Source organism: Halichoerus grypus, chromosome 12 (assembly GCF_964656455.1).
Source record: "Halichoerus grypus chromosome 12, mHalGry1.hap1.1, whole genome shotgun sequence".
NCBI lineage: Eukaryota > Metazoa > Chordata > Mammalia > Carnivora > Phocidae > Halichoerus > Halichoerus grypus.
The window spans coordinates 92,338,587-92,357,281 of NC_135723.1; the positions used below are offsets into that span (position 1 = coordinate 92,338,587).

At 46.2% G+C, this 18,695-nt stretch overlaps 1 protein-coding gene and 1 long non-coding RNA gene across 7 annotated transcripts in view; one reads left to right on the plus strand and one right to left on the minus strand.

Moving 5' to 3' along the window:
* HIPK2 (homeodomain interacting protein kinase 2) overlaps positions 1-18,695 on the minus strand; it is a 183,659-nt gene that overhangs the window by 132,258 nt on the left and 32,706 nt on the right. The window lies entirely within an intron of this gene.
* On the plus strand, positions 2,288-3,197 carry LOC118521714 (uncharacterized). The gene is made up of 2 exons (XR_004910374.1): positions 2,288-2,340; positions 2,938-3,197. It is a non-coding gene; the product is annotated as an uncharacterized LOC118521714 (long non-coding RNA).

Consider the following 18,695-nt stretch of genomic DNA (forward strand, 5'->3'; position numbering starts at 1 on the left):
TAACACTGAAAATGTTTTTTCCCATAGTTATCAGTATTAAATATTCATATTGTTTTAGATGTTTTATACAATATAGAAATAACCAATCCCTTGACTTTTAGTAACTTAACCACTGGAGGCCAAACAAATAAGCATTCCCCTTTGTCCTCTGCTACCTAGTTTGCTCCTCATTCCTCAATCCTCAAGTACTTGGGGAGGAGAGGGTTGGGTGGCAGTAGAGGAAATACGCTGATGTTACATAAAAGAGAAGTGGCTCTTTTTTCTATTTTCACTGTTTCAGAAACATTTTGGTAGAAAGGCCAGGGTGCAGAAGTGGAATTTTACAGATGGAAAGAGGATGGCTTATGACTTATTTGTTATTGGGATGACAGCCAAGGGTCATAAAATTGTGGAAATCATCACTGGCTACCTCTGGTGATGGATGCCCAGGATCAGAGAGGAGATGTGCATGGCTAGAAATGCCCTTCACCACGCCTGCTGCCTCAGACTCAAACACCATTCCTCAGGGTTATCATGGTTCTCCAGATTTTAAAATCTTGAGCACCTAAGTACATACTAGGCTCTGGGCTGGATGTTTTATGGACAGGGTGAGCAAACGCCAGACTCTGTCTGGGACAGTCCAGAGTTACCCTTTCCAATTCATTCTCACAAGGGTCCTACTTTGAAAGCTAGGAAGTCAAGTGATGGGTTTAGGTTCCTAAGGTAAGGGGAAAAATCAAACCCTGATTTTAGAAGTTCAAATCAAGGGCACCTGGGTGGCTCAGATGGTTAAGCATCTGCCTTTGGCTCAGGTCATGAGCCCAGGGTCCTGGGATCAAGTCCCACATCGGGCTCCCTGCTCCTTGGGAGCCTGCTTCTCCCTCTGCCTCTCTCTCTGTCTCTCATGAATGAATAAATAAAATCTTAAAAAAAAAAAGTTCAAATCAAGGTAATTCTACGTGCCTCTTTGTCTCTGTCTTAATGGTTTAATGAGAAATTCAGTTTTCTAGGGTTAAGAATAGTATTTTCCACCTAAAAATAAGAATAGCCAAAAATCTTTATGATTTTCCTGAAGTCTTAACTCATAAGATTTTTTTTTTTAATGTCACTTATTAAAGGACTGGCTCATTTAGTCCTCCCCCCCCCCCATTTGCTTAGTTTCTTCATAATTTTATATTTCACAACTAGATGAACTGAAAAGTTGCTTCACATCTGAGTACATTTCCTTTCCATTTCACCACCCCAAAATTATCTACTGGAAGATCAGACTCTGGTGAAACCACGGAGCTGAGTGAGGGTTCAACTATGATTTAAAAAGAAATTACATTGAACTCAACTTCACTGAATTCTACCAAAGCTTGAGAGAGGGAATTATAAGTAAAATAATGGCACCATTTCCAGCAGTGGATAAAGTTTAATTGTGGTTTGGCAGATGTGAAATAGATTGCCACGCAGAATCCAGTTACATTGTTAAAGAGAACACAATTGTGAGCACCTTAGTGTTAAAGAGGTACAAATTTCCCCACTTCCCAAAATCCTCTGACACACGCTTCTGCTAAATAATGAGTATTTGATAGAAACAATCAGGAACTCGAAGGATTAAGTCCCATACCCAACGGGATGCCATATCTGTCTTAGAGATCACATTACTCAATATGATATTATAAAGTTGTAGAATACATCAAAAGGAACGTCAAAAATGTATGAATGTTAGAAATATCCACCTGAATGGACATTTTTAAACATCTAGAAAAGGGTTAACCTGCAAAGCTCTTGATTACCCTGTATAACATGATAATTTGATGCCTCAGGGGTTGAAAAATACTAGAAAAAAAATGTCTTCATGGACATGCAAAACTATATTCATAAAATTTTAATGATAGTCATCCTGCTTATCAAGTTTATATTTCACAAGTAGTGCAAAGATAATTTCAGATTAGCCAATTTTAAATGATACATTTCCAAAATAGTGTATACTAAATGTCTCTGGGGCTTTTATACCATTTTCAATCAAAGTCTGTTTATCCACTAGTTGTGTAATGTTAAATATATAATGTATTCCATCAGAGCACAGTTTAGGATCAACCAAAACTCTGCAGAATTCTTTCGTCAATTATGACAATAACAATACTACTGATTTCATTAAGGGTCGGTCCTCTATATAAAAAAGACTGGGGTTGGGCACAAAAGGAAACACAAAGACATCTAACACATTGGCACCGCCCTAAAGGAGCTTAAAATCCCATGGGGGTTGCCAAGTTCATTGCAAATTAAAAAGAACAACCAGCAATTCTAAGCAACATAAGCAACTCGCCAAAGTAAACATGACAGGACCTTAGAGGAGCTAAGACTTGAGCTGAGGTTAGAAAAATGGGGTATCTTTTGAAAGGCAGAAGGACACTGTCCCAGATCCTGCTAACCCGCGTAAGCAAATTGCCGGGCGCAGCTAGCCCTATGGCCTATGCCCTCAAGAAGTTTAGGCTTTGCTTAGAGACAACAATGTAGAAGTATTTACGTAGTAGCAATACAATACCAAATGCTAAACCAGTAAGCAACCGTGGCACCAACAGCCTACTTATCCAGAATTGCCATCTTCTGATAACTTCAATCTTCTAGAAGTTTTGAATACTCCGTAAAGCTGGTGTGAAGCCCTACTACTCCTGCCACTCACTTCACACCTTCAGCCTCCACCAGCCTTACTGATTGTCCTCTAACACACAATTATGTTGCAGAGGGACTAGCGTTGACTTTGCTCTCTGGGTCGGACTCCAGCGGCTTACACCCCGCAATTGTGGGGTGAAGTGCATTTTTCCCGTTTTACAGATGAGTAAATGGAGTTTTGGGAGATGACCTCATTGGTCCAAGGTCACTTTGCTACTAGGAGCAGGGCTGGGACATGAACTGAGGTCTGCCCAACTCTCAGATCCATGCTATTAACCATTCTTCTTCCCTTTGTAGGTTCTCGGACTAGAAGCACCAAACAAGGAGACAGGTACAACAGGCAAGGAGAAACAGAAGCTGACATGTGAGAAGTGACAGATGTAAAGTATGGGGCACACCCAACTGCACACCACCTGCTAAGATGATGGGCACCCATGATGGTGATCCGAAGTCATGTACCGTTTCTGTATCACCTGCTTCTGATGACATCTGAGAAATACAACCATTCAAAATTGTTCAAATAAATTAAATTTACCTCATTAAAGAGGTACACTTCACCTATCTGATGCATAGTGGCACAGTGGACAGATCACTGGTCTGGAGTAAGATGATCTGGGCTGTCACAGCAGTCCGGGGTGGGGGGCGGGGGGCGGCACTGAGGATCTGGACTAAGAAACTGCCTGAGAAAATAGAAAGGAAGGAGCCGAAACATCAGACTTTTCAGAGAAAAAAAGGTAAGACAACACTAACAGGTGGGCTGTAAGGGCAAAGGAGAGAAGAATCCAGTAAGTCTGGGAGACTCCAAGGAGTGGGGTTCCATGATGGTGACAGGAAAGATGGGGAGTGGAACCAAAGCTTGGGGCGGGAGGGAATGGGAAAACAGAATAGGCTGTCCACAAGTTGAATTACGAGCCCTGACAAGGTATCCAAGTTGAAATATTCAGTGTTGGACTATTCATACTGAAACTCTGAGGCAAGGAATTGCTTAATTTACCAAAGTTAAGATGTCAGGGGCCGTTGGTCATTGACAATCAGCATCTAGTTCCCATTTACTGAGCTGAATCTTGAATGAGGATAAACCATTTTGAAAAGAGAACGGATTTCAATAGGGTGCGCTAACCTTGCACACAGGATTAATCAGAGGGGGAAGAGGGAAGGGTAACCCTGAATCAGCTCATGCATACGCCAAAGACAAAGGGACACAGCCAAAAATATTGCTAAACAAAGATCAGCAGGATGAAGTGACAAATATACCAAAAGGGGAAAAGACTGAAATCAAAAGTTCACATCCCAAAGAGACTAAGAAAGGAATGGTGTTGCCAATTTTGAGAGAAGAGTCCAGCTGGAAGAGCTCTATTTTGGATAGATTTCATTGTAGGCATTTATAAGAACACAGAGGAAATGTTCTCTATGTACTAAAAAAAAAAACCCAAAACAAAACAAAACCAAAAAACAACCAAACCAAAACAAAAAAAAATACAAAAAACCCAGGACAGGAGAATGGACGAGAAGTCGTGGCTAGAGATGTTGACCTAAGGGCTGTCATCAACAACACCTAGATGGAAATGGAATCCATGTGGGTAAAGCTGTTTCCCAGGAGAAATGGTGTGGAAAGTAGAGCAGATGGCAAATAAAGAAATCCTTGGGGGCACCGACGTGGTCAAATAGTATGAGGAGGAAAGTATGAGTCACAGGGAAAAGTCAAGGATAAAATGATGATAAACACAATTAAGGGATTGATCCTGGAGAACGAAAACAGAAAAAGAGCTATTGGGCCCGGCTGGAAATAAGCCAATAGCCCTCTTCTTCCCCAGGGTCAAGAGGAGAGAAAGAAGGGGTGCTCTCCTGGGAAGAGAACCAAATGTGCCATGTTATCTCCTTGCTTTTCCAAGAAATGTGATTCTCTTCAGGACTTTCAAAATCTACCTACTGGCTCGTTCTGTGTCGAAATCAGCTCCTCTTGGGTTCAGACTTACTTTTCTTTCTGAGAGTTGCTAACCTCACCTATAACAGCTCTGAGCCCCTCTCACATTCACCTTTCCATGACTCCGCCATAAACCATTATGGATAAACCAGCCTTTCACTGCAGTGGTTAAGTACGTGTGGTCCACAAATGGATTATATGAAGGCCATGTTACCAGTTGTTATCAGGCAATCTGAAAATCACCAATCCAATATAATTCTGGTAAAGAAAAGAATGATACCATTAAGACATACAAGTTTTCTTTTTAATTTTTTATTTAAATTCAATTTAGGTAACATATATGTATTATTAGTTTCAGCGGTAGAATTTAGTGATTCATCAGTTCAGTATAACACCCAGTGCTCATTACATCAAGTGTCCTCCTTAATGTCCATCACCCAGGTACCCCATTCCCCCCACCCACCTATCCTCCAGCAACCCTCAGTTTGTTCCCTATAATTAAGAGTTTCTTATGGTTTGCTTCCCTCTCTGTTTTTATCTTATTTTATTTTTCCTTCCCCCTCAGAAGTTCATCTGTTTTGTTTCTTAAATTCCACATATGAGTGAAATCATATAGTATTTTTCTGATTGACTTATTTCGCTTAGCATAATACCCTCTAGTTCCATCCACGTCATTGAAGATGGCAAGATTTCATTCTTTTTGATGGCCAAGTAATATTCCATTGTATATATACCACATCTTCTTTATCCATTCATCTTTCAATGGACTTCTGGGCTCTTTCCATAGTTTGGCTACTGTGGACATTGCTGCTATAAACATTGGGGTGCAGGAGCCCCTTCGAATCACTCTTTTTGTAACCTTTGGATAAATACCCAGTAGTGCAATTGCTGGGTTGAAGGGAAGACACATGTGCTTTTTAGTTTCTTTCTCCAGGAAACTGGTGGAATCAATGAAAGGAAAAATAAAATAACTCAAAAACTCCTTTTTAAAACCATAGTTGCATTAATTAAGACTCTTAATTATTTACAAAACCCTAACCTTTTACATCTAAGAGTATTCGTTTCCTAGGGCTGCTAGAACACAGGACCACAGACTGGGTGACTTAAGCAACAGAAATTCGAGATCAAGTCTGAAAGTCAAGATCAAGGTGTTGGCAGGTTTGGTTCCTTCTGAGGACTTGTTCCCAGGATCTGTTCCAAGGCCCTCCATGGTCTGTAGGATGCTGTCTTCTTCCTGTGTCTTCACTCCCTCTTCTCTCTACGCATGTCTCTGTGTCCAAATTTCCCCCTTCTTATAAGGACACCAATCATGTTGGATTAGAACCCACCCTAACGACCTTACTCTAACTTGATTACCTCTGTAGAGAGTCTATCTCCAAATTAGGTCACATTCTGAAGTAATGGGGGTTAGGAATAAAGCGAATTTTTCTGCAGGGGGCACAATTCAACCCATAGCAATAGGTTTAAGGAACCAAAAGCATTTTACTAGAGTATAATTTTCTCAGGATATAGAGTCAGGATATTCCAAGAGAACTCTCTTTGTTCTTCCCTCCTTGGAGAGAAGACATTTCATTTTGTGATTTCCCTATATTTTGCCTCAAAGGACCTACAAGGGTATTCCAATTAGTCAAACATTACATATGGAAACAAGGAAGAGCAAAGTGGTTATTTTAAATTAAATTCTGCCTAAGTGTAAGCCGCAGTGCTTCTGGAAAAGGCCATACAGGGATGTACCTGTAATGTATATTGAGGAATAACTATAGTCAACTTTGGTATAAAGGCGAGTTGGCAGTGACCCATTAGTAACACCAAAGTGGGAAAGAGTCAGCTAAGTTTATAGTGCTAACTCTGGGTGGATCAAACACTTCTGAAGTAGGAACATGAGTAAGCTCAAAAGAGAAATCATTTGCGGGCTGGGCATGGGATGGAAGTTTCCTTCTCCACTTCCTCCTTGGGTCAGTCTTATCTCACAGGCACTAATGCCCTTCTGCTATCCATACTGCACTTTTATTTTTTTATTTTTCTTTAAAGATTTTATTTATTTATTTGAGGGAGAGCATGTGGGGAGGAGCAGAGGGAGAAGGAAAGCAGACTCCCCACTGAGCCCAGAGCCCAACGTGGGGCTTGATCCCACAACCCCGAGGTCATGACCTGAGCTGAGATCAGGAGTGGGACACTTAACCGACTGAGCCACCTGAGTGCCCCACACTGTCCTTTTAGTGCAGGGCCTGTAGAGGCTGTTACATTTCCCAGCTTTGCATTTTCCTTCCAACTGAGGATCTCAAGAAAATAACCCTTCTAAACAACCTTGGTGGGATGAAAAGGGTAAATACCCACAAAGTATAAAAACACAACCAGCTATGCTTCTGGTTTCAACACTGATGAATTCCATTCAAATACACATTTTTCAAAGATCTAGAAGGATGCTCCTTTTGTTCCTGAAACGTTCTAAATAAGGCGGTTAAACTTGCAATGGTATTAATTTCCAGGTGTTTGTGTCACAAATCTTTGCAAAAGCCTTATCCCTGAATCTTTCAGCCACTCCCTCTCACTGGCATCCCCCCTCCCTTCACTACTGTTCCAAAATCATGACTGACCACCTCAAGAAACAAGTAAGCCAGAACTAGAACAGGTATTGGGGAGGCTAGGTATATGTCTGGCAATGCTTCATGAGCCTCAGATTCAATTTTTCTTTTTTAAAAAAGATTTATTTGAGAGAGAGAGAGAGAGAGAGAGAGAGCATGAGCAGGGGGATGGGCGCAGAGGGAGAGGGAGAGAGACAAGCAGACTCCCCTGTCAGTGTGGAACCCGATGCGGGGCTTGATCTTTGGACCCTGAGATCATGACCTGAGCCGAAGTCGGATGCTTAACTGAATGAGTCACCCAGGCTCCCCATCAACTTCTCTATCTTTTAGAAATGTCTTATAATACTAAAAATCTGGCAAGCTTCTTACTCTTTTATACAAAAAATAGTTATTCTTAAATGTTTGGTATCATACTATAAAGTAAAATCAAGTGTTTTTCTTACTTAACCCTTACTCATTCCATGCCCAGCCCACAACTGATTTGTCTTTTTAAGGTTACTTGTTAGGTTCACCTTCAGAAATGCTTGGCACACTCAGAATCAGAACTAGAAACCTACTTTACTCCTTCCCGTTTGGTATTCTAATATTGTGCCACTGCCAATTCTTTTTTATAACAAAAAAGTATGTAAGTTCCACTAGTCTATGTAATTCTATTACCATGTGTCCCCTCAAAAGATAGGCTGGAGTCCTAACCCCTGATACCTGCAAATGTGTCCTTCTTTAGAAATAGGGTCTTTGCGGATGTGATTGAGGTAAGATGAGGCCATTAAGGTGACTCCGAATCCAGTATGACTGTGGGTGTCCTTACAAGGAGAAGAGGAAAGACACAGACACACAGAGAATTCCACACAGCGACAGAGGCAGAGATCAGTGCGAGGCGGCCGCAAGCCAAGGCATGCTGAGGGCCTCCGGGAGCCACCTGGGGCTAGAAGACAAGGAAAGCTCTGTCCAGAGTCTCAGTGGGAGCCCGGCCCTGCTGACACCTTGACTTCAGACCTCCAGACTCCAGAACTATGAGAGAATAAATTGGTGTTGTTTTAAGCCAGTTTGGGGTACTTTAATATGACAGTGGCGCTAGGAAACTAATACAATTCAGGACGTATTTCAAAGAAAAAATGTGTGTGCGTGCAATTTGTGATAAAGTATCTGTGACAATCGCAGGGTCACGCTGGTGGACTGCCCTTGGAGTTCCGCTCTGCCTCCTCCTGGTTGAGAAGCACTAGAAGCATCCTCAGCTTTACCCCCTTGTCTTAGTTACCATTCTCGCCAGGGTACAAAACACCTCCTCTTTGTATGCAAATGTATTTGTCCATCGTGATCCACGTTTTGACTTCAAGACAACGGAATTTGGGACCGAAAGCCTGGTGCTGAAGGTCTGCGGAAGTTCGGCGTGTGCTCAGTTGCCGGGCACCAGTGCTGAAGGAGTCCGGGGCCGGTATTTCCTCAGACCTGCCCTGGCTCAGCCTCCACTCCTTGCTGTTCTACAAAGAAACCAGGACAAAGGCCCGCCGCCTGCAATCTGCCCCCGCCGCAACACCTGTTCGCTGCCTCTCGGCCTCATGTTTATGCATTTCTTTGAGTCTTTCTCTCAGAGGCTCCCCGTGAAGAAAACTTTGCGAAAGGAGTCACGCAGACAGTGATGCCTATGACGCCAAGTGCCCGCAGGCCGCTCCCTCGGGCTCTCTGCAGATCCGGGATGCAGCCCGCCCCGCTCTGGGGGCACGGAAACACGCCCCTCTGCCTTGACTGAAACGGCAGCCGCCGTTCACAACAGTAACGCTCCATCACGGCTGCCTGTCCCTGGTGAGCCTCTTCGTTCGTTCCTCTCTGTTGCTTTAACTGACATCTGACAAAACTCAATTAGAGATCGTTTTGGGAAAGGGAGACGAAGTGCCGCTCCCACGGTGGAAAGTGAAGGAGGAAGGTGGGAAGACGCCACAGAAGGAAAGTCAGAGAAATGGGTGGAAAGCAGGCAGGGGACACTGGGAGGGAGGGAGGGGAAGAGGAAAAGGAGAAATAAAAGATGGGAGGAAAGGGAGAAAGTGCTTGGCAAGTGCAAGCGAACTGGGAGCACGCTGGGAATAATCAAGTAGCGCGGCGACGTGCTCTGTCTGCGAGAAATGCCATAACGATGCGACGCGGTCTTCTTCACACCATTCAAACAGGTATTTTGTGTGTGGACGTGTGGGCGTGACAGCTGGTGGAGGGGTCCCTCGGCAGGGCAGCCAGGGGCCAAAGATTCTAAGCTGTACAGATTAAAGCGGGCTCCTTGGTCTGCTGCAAGGACACGTCTATGCTCCGAGTCGCTGCCATCAGACCGGAGCTGCTGTGGTCACTGGCCGACAACCGCACAGCGCTGGGCCACCCGCACGCGGCACCGACCGTGCAGGTTCTTGCAGCAGGGAGCCTTCCCACGGCAGCACGGCCCACGCACAGGACAGCCTGCCTGCGTCCTGCCCTCTAACGCAGGAAGGCACCCGGCGACAGGGCCTTCCTTACTGGTGGTCTGTGTTCCAAGAGCTCATTCCAGATTGTCTCTGGGGTCCCAGCAGCCACGGGGGCCGCGGGGTCTGCCCCTGGCTGCCTGTGTGGCCTCAGTACGCTACACGGCCTCTTTATGCCTCAGTGTCTGCATCTGTAAAATGGAGACAGTAAGAGTTTCTCGGGGGGTGCTGGTGAGGATTAAGGGAGGCAGTGCTCGGAGGAGTGCCTGGCGGGAAGCAAGCCCTAACGAAGTGTTCAGTGGAAGGGCAGGACGGCGAGGTCGGCTGGCTCTCCAAGGCCGAACACACAACACGCCCGACACAGCGGCTCTCTGGGGGAAAGCTGGCGCTCCCAGGACTCCGCACAATGCCTGCCACATACAACCAACCGGTCCAGTACGCTATTTTCCAACGGACAAAGGAAACAGAAAAAGAGCGAAATGGGACTCATCTACTACTTATTTCAAATGCTATTCTGGGAGGAAAGGCAGGTTTGATCAAGAAGAAAGCAATTCCCAGTGACTCTGATAGAGAATGCCCGGGAAACTTCAAGAGCTTGAGAGGATTCAGACACAGAGCTTGTATTTTACCCACTTTACCTAAAAAACATAGGCATTCTTTTCCTTGGAACGTTTTCTACAAAAGTTCTACCCCCTGGGCGCCTCGGTGGCTCAGTCGTTAAGCGTCTGCCTTTGGCTCAGGTCATGATTCCTGGGGTCCTGGCATGGAGCCTCGTATTGGGCTCCCTGCTCAGTGGGGAGCCTGCTTCTCCCTCTCCCGCTGCCCCTCCCCCTGCTCGTGCTCGCTCTCTGTCTCTCTCTCAAATAAATAAAATCTTAAAAAAAAAAAAAAGTTCTACCCCGGTCATAACCAGGATCCAGTTCCTTTTCTTTTCTTTTTTTAATTATTTGAGGTATAACTGACATGCAGTATTATATTAGTGTCTGGTGCACAACACGGTGACTCAACATTTGTATACATTGTGAAATGATCACCACAGTGAGTCTAGGTACCATCTGTCACCTTACAGAGTTAATACCATATTACTGACCAGCTTCCCCATGCCATACATTATATCCCCATGGCTTATTTGTTTTATAACTAGAAGTTTGTAGCTCTTAATCCCCTTCACCAATCCCCCCATCTCCCTCCCCTCTGGCAAATGCCAATCTGTTCTCTGCGAGTCTGGGTTTTGTTTTGGTTGGTTGGTTTTTTGTTTTTTAGATTCCAAATATAAGCGAATTCATGTGGTATTTGTCTTTCTCTTTGACTTATTTCACTTAGTATAATACCCTCAAGGTCCATTCATGTTGTAACAAATGACAAGATTCATTATTTTTTATGGCTGAGTAGTATTCCTGTGTGTGTGTGTGTGTGTGTGTGTGTGTGTGTGTGTGTGTGTGTATCACATCTTCTTTATCCATTCATCATCTGATGGACACTTGGGTTGTTTCTGTACCTTGGCTCTTGTAAATAATGCTGCAATGAACACAGGGGTGCATATACTCTTTCAAATTAGTGTTTTCATTTTTTTTGGATAGACTACCCAGTAGTGGAATTGTTGGATCATATGGTGGCTGTATTTTTAATTTTTTGTGGAACCTCCATACTGTTTCCATAGCGGCTGCACCTGAATTTACATTCTCCCCAACAGTGCATGAAGGCTCCCATTTCTCCACATCCTCTGCCAGCACTTGTCTTTTTGATGCCAGCCATTCAGACAGGTGCGAGGTGATGGGACCCAGTCTCTAAGTACAACACATTCACGGCAGATTTGTATCTATTTATATAAACTATTGATTGAGCACTTGGTTAAAAAACCGAACACTTCTAACACATGTGATATTTATTTTCAATAAATTATATACGTTCTATTTTACTACCATAGTATGCTTACTAAAAACACAAAAATAGAAAAATTTAAAAGGATGAGATAAAATATATGTATTTCCAATGTTTTCTTCTGTAGCCCCATAAATTGTCCTGAGCCCTTCACTTTGAAAACCCCTGCTATGACTCAGATATCCCAAGCCAAGTAACTTAAGAGTTAGCCTTGGCCGTATGGTTAACTTTGGCCAATGAAATGTGAGTGTGAAGTGTTCGTTTCTGGGCAGAAGCTTTGCACAGCCAGTGTGTGATCTGCCCGAGTGCCAGTGATGATGCAGGGGCGGAGGCTCCGCAGCCTGAGAAATGAGTGAGGACAAGGAGGAGCAGAGACCCCAGCTAAGTCCCCACAAGGTGCACCGGCCGTGTGGTAGTGAAACACACCTTTGTTGTTTGAAGTCCCTGAGAAGTGGGGGTTGTTTGTGGCCACAGCATAACGTAGCCCATCCTAACTGGCACTGTAATCTTCCTTACTGCTGCTATCGCAAATGAGTCTGAATTAATGAGGTCGAGTGTCATTATATTTTGATGCTCATCATGCTCACCCATCAAAAGCAGAGCACATATTTTCAGAGACAACTTTAAAAATTCTAAGTGGTTCAATCCCTACCTTCCACATTTAGGCATCACTTCTGTGCCCTGTGGAAAGGCTTTGTGGGACAGCTACGATCCTCAAAGCCATCAGTGATTTCAGGTGTGCACACACTAACCCCCACCCGATAATGTCCCAAACAAGGGGAAGGTATAGGATCCTCGTCACACAGGCCTTATTTGGTTTGGAAACTTGGAGACAAATGACATCCTAGTGCCTGAAATGGGAAGCTGCTCTTCACACTGACCGTGGGAGTTCGGCATGGCTGCACTCAGGGTTCTGTGTCCTACTGGGAGCATCAGCTCATGCCCTCTGCTGACGTTTTCCTGGGAAAAACAGACTTTTCACGCCCTGTTCCCCATTGCATGATGCAATGCTTATGTTCTTGGTAAAGAATACTCAAGTTGTGACATCATAATAACCGTGGGTATTACTCATGATAAGCTCACAAGCCTGGCAAGGCACATTCTGTTCCCTCTTTATCACTGAAGTCAGCACTGGGCTTAAAAATAGCATCTGCTCCCACACCCAGGGTACCACTGATTCCTTAATGGATGGACAAACACTGTTCTGGACTCCTTACTTATATGGGGTTTTAGATTGACACTCCTAGAACTGATGCACAGCATTAGTCCCCACCCTAATAGAGGTGCTATGCTAGACCAACTTATGAACAGAGGTCTGCAGATCCCAAAAGAAGAAATGCTCAGAAACTACAAAACCAGGATTTAAGATGCTGTCATGTTGATGACTCAAACGTGATCATCCTAAAATGTAATTAAGGAGAATATCTATAAACTTGGGAACTGTAACATGCTGAACATACCAAAATAAAGAGGGATGATGTTACAACGATAAGTGGCAGTCGTCTTAGTAAAGTCTATAAATAAGTCTGAGATTTTTCATTGTTAAGGGAGAGAGAGGGTATTCGATTTCAGGTGCCTGATTCAGGTTCTTTGGAGAGAAATATCCCTAGAGAGCGTTTTCATAATTTATAGTTATCTGTAAAAACACATAATAACTTTTGCTCAAATTCTATGTTCAATAAGCAATCTGATGTCTTCCTGGGATTCTAGAAAGGCCTCTCTGACCAAGGAGGAAATACCTAAGCACGCCCACCCTCTCTCTATAATGATCCAGATTAATCAATCAGTCTTCTATAGGATTAGTTACTACGAGTCAGAACCTCATAATCCTCGATGAAATTTATGAAGTCAAACTTCCAGATCTGCCAGGTTGAGAATTCAAGAGGCCACGGTGAGCATCCAGAAATGTCTGCTGAGAGCCTACTATGTTCAAGCACCACCCTGAGGGCTGTGAGAACACCACGAGGAGACGGGGAACGTGAGAGCAAATAACTGACCAGATAGGGCCGTCGTAACTGTTACCGATGATATGCCGCAGGGTTCGGAGGGAGGACGCAGCACAGGGCAGAGCACCCCAAGAGGAAGCAGGGGTGAGCTGAAGCACAGAGACCAGCGCGTCAGAAGACACGCATCACAGCTAGGGAATAAGACTAAACCCACTTTTATTTAAGGTTTATAAGCCATCTACTTCCCCCAGGACCTGGAATGGTTTGCAGATACAATATAAAAAATAAGATAAGTTCAGATCCAACAGGAACAGCCCTATCTGAAGGGAACACAAGGAAGAATAAGGATGCCTGAACGCAGCTGAGGGCTCCCGTAGGGAGTGGCACATGCCTTTGGAAAGATGAGCTGCAGGCAGATACGGTTTCGGTTTTATCCTGTAGGCAGCAAGGAGTCGAGGAGTCCTGAGAGGTGTTTGCACGGGAGGAGAGGACCAGTCGGGCCGCTGAATGGAACACGGCCTTGCGTGGCCAGGGCCGAGAGGCTCCCAGCCCGCCCTGGAGGAGCATCTCTGAGGGAGTAAGATCCTGAACAAAAGGAGGACTTGGTGGGAACCTGAGCCAAGGCCACAGACAAGAGACCGAAGGAGCAACCTAAAGCCTGGTGACTGGTGGGGAAGGGAGAGGACAAGAGAGGGACCCGACATGCTGCAGAGGTGGGGTGACAGATGACAGAACTAGGGGCCCTTGCTGGCTTGGAGTAACAGAAGAAGGCACGCCCTGGGGTTTATGGCCAGGCCTAGGGGCTCTCTGAATCCCCAGGATGCTCACTGGGGTACAACCCCTCCAGCGTCCCAGATTCCCCGTGAGTGCATCTCCAAGGCCAGAGCTGATCTAAAATGAAATCTGCTCTTAGACTGCATCCATGAGTTCCTGTCCCAAGATGACGCTCACCTGCCGCAGCTGGGAGGACACTAGCAGGTAACTAATAAAACCTTAATCCCTAGGCTGGCGGTCCAGGAGTGACAGGGAACTACAGCCACTCAGCAACGCTTCTAGAAGCGCACAGGTCAATCAACACCGTCTGGCCAATGAGGGCAGCTCTTGTTACACATTAGATATTAAGGGAGAACGTCCAAATTTCTGTGTTCCCTCTGATGGCAGATGCGGTGAGAGCTCTCGGTCTTTCACTAGCATCAAATACATACACTCCATCTACTCCCCTCCACCCCAAAGTGAGCCAAGCGGACACAGTGCTCAAAGTCCTCTGTATGTCAGTTCTCAAAAGGTGGTGAAGGACGAAACTTCACCGCCACCCTCCACCACAAGGCTCCCAACTGCTCGCCTTGTGGTCTTGACCCTGCCAGCCAAGCCCTTTTCATTCCTTTTTAGTTAAGCAGAAAATGAACCATCAGCTCCATTTCCACTCTCTCTGCATGAATCCTTTTCCCTTTTCTTTCTTGGCTCAAACTATATGGCTCATATAGGATTCCCACCGCGTTCTTCAGTGACTCTTACCTTGCTAAGTATTCTTTTCTTCTAAGAAATGCTGAATCCAAATAAAAGGTGGCAGAGAGTATGAGAATACGTTCTAAGGGGCAAATACAAGAAAGGTAAAAGAATAAACCTGTTGATTTCTCATTCCCCAGCTCTGACTCCCACAGAATGCTAGAAATTATTGGCAGGGGGATGTGGGGACCTCTATGGAAGTGAAATCAGCAGCCTGGGAACCTGTTTCCCATGCTTACTCATGCCATAAAATCCCATTAAGTCACCATGAATCTCTGGGAGAATAAGCTCTAATACTAGTTAGTTTAAAAGTAGAAACCACTCTGCAATTTGCTATTTCCCCCCCCCCCCCAACTCTTCACCCAGAGCACGGATGAAAATCATCAAGAGTCGGCCTCTCCCCAGGTCTGGAGGAAAGCAAGGCGCCGACGGCCAGGGTCAGGGTGGGCAGCACTTAGGAGTGTGTGAGGGGCAGCGCCGGGCCTACGGATCTGGCCTCCACACACAAGGATTTGGGGGCAGGAAGCTCCTCCGTGCCCACTTTGGTCCTGGGCCCCACGAAGTGACTCTGAGCTGTGGGATCGCGACTCAGCCATATAACAGAAAACAAACGAGGAACAAGACGAGCCTCTTTTTAGATGCAGGCTAAAATTTGGGAAAAGTTATCAGAACTAAGAAAAACAGTGTGCTTGCTGGCAGGCCGGTTTCCTTTTACTCATAGGAAACCTTTCCCACTGATCTAAGAGAGAGTCCCACCTGCTCCGAGGCTGAATGTTGGTGCAGAAGGAGAGGGAAACGGCACCGTGAGTTAACCAGTGACAAAGACACCAAAAGAGTTCTGAGCAGGGGAGATGCAAGCCGGCTCCAGCACACGAGTCAAGTCCGTGGAAAGAAGGGCCATAGCAGAGGACCCCCCGCATCAAAGCTTGACAGTCTGTAGCTCAGACGCTTCCCCTGGGCACAAACCACACAGATGTGGGCCACAGACAAGACCGAAGACCTCATTCCAAAAGGAATGAGAACTTTACTGGGTCAACTGACAGAACTGGGATACGAACTGTTAGATAAACTATTTCATCAGTGTCGTGTTCTCTAACGTTGGAGACCGCGCTGTGCTACGGAGGAGTACCCTACTCTCAGGAAACACGCAGGACATGCTTGGGGTAAGGCGGCAGCGTCCGCTAGAACTCCGTGTGATACTGGAAAGGCTCTCTAACCTCAGGAGCCACTAGCCACAGGGAGCTATTGAGCAACTGCAAGTGTGGCCGGTGTGATTGAGGAACTGACTTTTACATTTTATTTCATTCTAACTTAAATAGCCACGTTTGGCTTGTGGCTAGGGTATTCGACGGTGCAGAAATAAAGGGCCATGACATCTCTAACTTACCCTCAAATCATTCCCTGAAAGTACATCTATATGAAAATACAGATGTGTATGCATACACACACACGTGACAACAGAGAGAGCGAGCATGCATCGTTGCGAGCGTGCAATGGGGTAAAATAACTGGTGGATCTGGGTAAAAAGTATGGGGCTACTCTTTGTTTTTACTTTTGCAAATTTTCAGTAAGTTTACAATTATTTCCAAACAAAATACATTTTTTTAAACGTATGAGGCTGAACATTTATTCATTAATCAATGAAATCTAACAGGATCCAGCTGGAACTTATTTGCAGGTAGGGTTTGGGGCTAGGAAGTTCAAGGCATCCTGAAATTTTGAGCAAACAGAAGAGATCCCACAGAAAACTCAATGTGTCCCCAAAGCCTTGCTCATCCAAACCGATCACTTGCTGCTTCTTTCCAGCAGCAGGATCAGTGCTGCTCCCCTCCTGCTCGGGGCCTTCCCCCCTCTTTCCACTTGACCCTTGGCCTATGTAGGTTCAGAAAGGACTTGACTGCAACGGCAAGTTCAGGGCAGTTTTCGCCTAATAGCTTTTTTATTGACATATAATTCACATACCATAAAAGTCGCCCTGTGAAAACGCACAGCCCAGTGGTTTTAAGTACATTCAGTTGTGCGACCACCATCACTATCTAATTCCAAACATTCTCATCCCGGAGGACCCCCACCCGTCAGCAGCTGCTGCCCGCTCTGCCCCCCTCTGCCCCTGGCAACCTCTCATCTGCTCTCCGTCTCTATGGATTGGCCTATTCTGGACATTTCATGCAAACGGTACCATACAACAAGTGGCCTTTTGTGTCTGCTTTCTCTCACTTAACATAATTTTTTCAAAGTTCACCTGTGTCATAGCACATGTCAGCACTGCATTCCTTTTTATTGCCAAATAGTATTCCCCTGAATGGACAGAGCACATCAGTTCACCCATCCATCAGCTGAAGGCCGTCTGGGCTGCTCCTACTTTCTCGCTGCTGTGGACACCGCTATGAACTTGCGGACAGGAGTCTGCGGGGACAAATGTCTGCACCCCTCCCGGGCGTAACCTGGAGTGGGACTGCCGGGTCGTGTGGACACTCCAGGCTTAGCCTCTGGAGGAGCCGCCAGCCTGGGTTCTAAAGCGGCCTCCTGATGTCCCCAGGAGCTGTGCCACGCAGCGGTGCCCGTGAAAGGCTGAGAAATGGCCACCCTCCCGTCAGCTGTGCCCTAGCACGGTCTGCATTCCAAGCAGGAGTCAGGGTTTGTTGGACTCGAGGTCCATAAACGAGGGACGCTGTGCCTCGCTCGCTGCCAGCCGCGTGCTCAGCCCTGCATCGTCCCTGAGCACGAGCCAGCACCTGGCGTGGCAGACAAGGTCTGGCACGCCGTGCGCGCCGCCCGATGAAGAGGCTCTCTGTGCTGCAGCGGGAGGCGAGCTGGCGCTCTCTGGCTGCCCCCTCGCCGCGGCAAAGCTGTTGGTGCTCCTGGTCGAAGCCTCGGGTAGGGTTATTTACTGTCGCCTGCAGCCGGTGCTCCTAGAAACGCCTGCCGAGAACCTGGCCGGGAGGGAGCCTGGAGCAGGGGGCGAGGGCCACGAGAAATCCAGACAGCAGTGGGACGTTAGCCTGTTAGCCCCGGGACACTCCAGAATGAGGGCAAAGACCGGCACCCCGAGACGGGAGCCCGGGAAGGCAGCCAGGCCCACCCCTGACGTGACTGGCGATCCCCCATCAGGCACGCGGCCCCTCTGAGCGCCACGTTAGGGCGCAGGACTGAATCCCTAGGCAGAGGTATGAATTCCAAAGCTACCTAAGCAAGTTTTGAGGCTGGGAAGATGGGCTGGGGAGGCAGGGATGAGTTTTACAGAGAAGGGAAAGAGAGATGTCCTGGAATGGCCGGCTCCCCACTCTGCTCCCGTGAGAACTGGGGGAGCCCCTTGGAAGCCCTTCCGCCATTGGGAGCCCCGTGCTCTGCACCATCCTGTCCCCTTGCCACGGTCCACCGTCCGTTACCTTTCCTGCCTCAGGACCAACTTTGTTGCCAAACCTTTTAAAATAAATTGTATTCCAAAGGCCAATGGCTGCCGATTTCATAAAGAGACCTGGACCATGGTTTTGTGTTGTGGGGATGAGAAAGGGAAGGCAGCTGCCTGAGACACCGAAAATGTCCTACCTTGGCCACAACCTGTCCCCAGGGCCCCCGTCAATCTACACATTCTAGCCCATCACTCCGTCATTTCTTCCTCAGCTCCATGAATATTTAGCGGTTCACTATAGCTCTGAATGTTCCCAGGTAATCACTCCTAACTCCTGCTCATTCATTCTTTCCGCCATCATTCAATAAATATTAGTTATGATCTGCAGTCACTTCTTGGTGTCCAATATGCTCAGCC